Source organism: Eutrigla gurnardus (genome assembly GCF_963514095.1).
Source record: "Eutrigla gurnardus genome assembly, chromosome: 2".
NCBI classification, from domain to species: domain Eukaryota; kingdom Metazoa; phylum Chordata; class Actinopteri; order Perciformes; family Triglidae; genus Eutrigla; species Eutrigla gurnardus.
Window position 1 is genome coordinate 28,780,233 of NC_139916.1, and position 3,557 is coordinate 28,783,789.

The following is a 3,557-nucleotide window of genomic DNA, read 5'->3' on the forward strand; positions in this document are numbered from 1 at the left end:
TCATAAAATTGCAATGTGAAGCCTGAACTGGATCAAATGTATAACATTTACACAACCTTGGTCGGGACTTTCAGGTGTGAAAGAAGAGATGCAGCATCACATTTGTGGGCTCTCTAATAATAAAGGGCCAAGTGCATCATACAATATTCATGTTCAAGTCATGTTGAAAACCAATTAATGTGAGAGACAATGTCTATGAAAATATCTTTGAATGTTTTAGCTTTTGCAAAATTGGGGCAATGTACACAGTGTAAATAAGTAAAAATTTACCAAGTTGGCACTTTTCTAAGGGAAAGATACAACCTGCATCACATTTAAAGCATTCATGTTAAAATATAAGTAGAGTAAAATAGAATTTACAAAACTTCAGTTTAAAAAATCAAGTGAATATCTGAGTTATTTAAAAAATCTGTTCACCTGACTGTTAAATCACTTTCTCATCTGTGAATTGTTTGATTTATTTCTGAGGAGACATTTACTATTCAATATGGACGATGAAGCACGAGGGCTGAACCATGTCCTGATTTATACATATCACACCAATCAGGAAACAAGGTGTGTTCAAATGTCCACCAACACTTCAGGAAAGTAAAAAAGGTTCTACATACCCCAAACTTCACGTCATTCATCATCATCACAAATCAGACAGTATGAGAAAACATCAGAAATGACGAAACTATTGTGTTATTTTGTCAGAAAATCTCATTTGTTTTAAAGAAAATGTTTGATCTTAAAGTGAAAGTCACAGCTTATTTAAATCACCTCCCTCTCATCAGAGATTTAACATGCTCAATAATTTAAGTCTTTGTCTTTGTCATGCTGCCTGTTTCCTGATTGGTGCATTATGTGTCTTTTGCTTTGATAAACATGTTGACCTGATGGCGATCTAAGCAGGATGTATAGCTTTTGATCGATACATTGTGGCGTGGTGTTGTCTGTTTTTCTCACGCATATGACTCACAAATATGACTCTGAACTGTTAGAGGTTCTCAGTATGACATTCAGAGTACAATATACCAGCACACAACTATTTGTTATGTAGATTCAGTGGACTTTTCTGTGTGTTGTTTGTGTACTTTCGGGCGGCGGTTTGCATTATACAGGGAAGTGAAATGTGAAAGCCGGCTGGGAAAAAACCTGTATGAAGTGGAATCCCAGTGAGCCGTGATGGTGAAAGCTGTAAAGGCAAAGTAAAAGTGTGTGGGTTGGGGCCAGTGTGCACACATATCTCCATGACATTTAGGAAGGTCCCATGACACCAGTAAGATGAGAAACAGAAGTGAAATCCATCGTCCCATGAGTATGAGGAAGTCCTAAAGCCCAAAAACCACAAAGTCGGACTCCAAGGTCGGCTTCTGTGGGTTGAAAGGCGTCCGGAGTGTGTCGAGATGGCCATCAGTCAGGCGGGGAATTTACCAACTGAACTTGACATGTTTCAAAAATAGCATGTGGTAGATATGAGAGCGAGACCAAGGTAAAAGCATCCAGTGTAAACAGGAACTGAATCATGAGGGTTGGGATCCATCAGAGCGAATGACTCAATTACAGATAAGGAAGCATTTTACTGATGCCTGAATCACAGAGAGCTTCAGAATGTGCTCTGAGGTCTCTCGTGTGACGAAGAGCTACAAGCAGAATCTGAAAACGTTATCAGGCTAGCAGCTCTGTGAGGTGTACGTGCTAATGATCATGCCCGCATGCTGATGTTTGCAGAGGTCAAAGCTCCAGCAACACTGAACTAGACAAGTTCATTTCCAGCCTCTGGCCGTAATCAGGGTCATCCGCATGCTGATGCTTTTCAGGTCTAATGTTTCCCATGTTGACCGTCTTGGTTTAGTGTGTTAGCATGCTTTAGAAAGCGTGAAATATACATACAGCTGAGGCTTTAAACTTTATTCTTCACTTGGATCCTATTAGCTTCCACAGACTGACCGCTAATCTCCCTGCTCTCCACCCAAAACAACACAAAGAGCAGCCATTTCAAGTCATGTAAAACAAGAATATTCCCTTTTCATGCAATATTCCCTGATACCCTTTTTGTACAATTTTCCTCAGCACCCTTTAATACTCCATGGTTAACTTTTATATAAAACTCCCCATGACCCATTAGTGTAAGGTGCCCTTATACAGGATATACCGCTCCAATGTTTCCTTATATCAGCATCTCTGTATGTATGGCAGGTATTAAATTCTAGTCTCTGTTGAATGCAGACTGAGGTTTAACAAAGACCATCAGTACTGGACTGTAGACGACTGGAGGAAGGTCATCTTCTCTGATGAGTCCAACACCTGGTGGTCTAATGGTGAGATGGAGACCTGGAGAGGTCTACAAGCCACATTGTCTCACACCCACTGTGTTATTAGTTGGAGGATCGTGATGATCTGGGGTCCTCAGGAAGACTGGAATCAGGCAGGTTTGTCTTTGTGAAGGACTCTTGAATCAAGACTCGTACAAGGTCAGCCTGGAAGGAAAGCTGTTTCCCTCTGCTCTGGAAATGTTCCCAACACTCAGGATTGGTTCTTCCAGCAGGACAAGCCTCCATGCCACACTGCCAGGTCCATCAAGGTGTGGATGGAGGACCACCAGATCAAGACCCTGTCATGGCCAGCCCAATCTCCAGACCTGAACCCCTGAAAACCTCCTGAATGTGATCAAGGGGAAGCTGGAGGTCATAATCCATCATACAAAGTCAGGCTGGTTTCATGTTTGCACCAGGAGCAACATAAAGTTACCCAGGAGCAACGTGAGAGACTGGTGTAGAGTCGCCAAGATGCATGAAAGCTGTGATTCAAAAAATCAGACCACCAAATATTGATTTCTGAACTCTTCACATTAGTATTGTGTTGTTTAAAAAATAATATTAACTTGTTTTCTTTGCATTGAGATTTGAATTGGGCAGTAACCCCCAAACTGGGAGAGTGGCTCCAACAGATCCCAGGAACAACATCTGAAGCCTCAGTCCAGAAGAGTGCAGTCCTAGGAACAACCAAGATACTGCGCAGAACCCTCAAACTCCCAGGCCTCTGGTAGAGGACCCGAGCTTGAGGATGACACACAGATAGCACCCCACTAGGGGTGAGAAGGAGATTTATATATATACTGTATATATGGGATTAAAGCAGGCAAACTGCAGTCTGGAGTTCATGTTAAATGTAATGTATTATGAGGAGAGGAAGCAGGAGTTTTGTTTGCTGATGTTTTACTGCCCTCTGCTGGTCAAAGTGTGTTCATCACCCTTAAAATGAGCAGATTCTTCTGAAAATAGCCCTTTTCATTGTAATTAATTATTTTTCCGAAAACCATTTCATTCAAAATGTTGTCACCAGTCACATTCATCCTCAGCCCATTATAATCAATGAAAAACATATTTTGCTTTGTCTGTGACAAGCACTTAATTATGTTTTTAAAAGTCTTTTAAAAGTCTCTTTTTGGGGTTAAGGTGGATTTTCCATCCATCCAAACATTTCATATTATACTCAATATTGCTGGATTCCACCTTTTTGTTGAATATGGGTGCTATCCAAATACATCTATTAACTATTGATGCATTAATGTG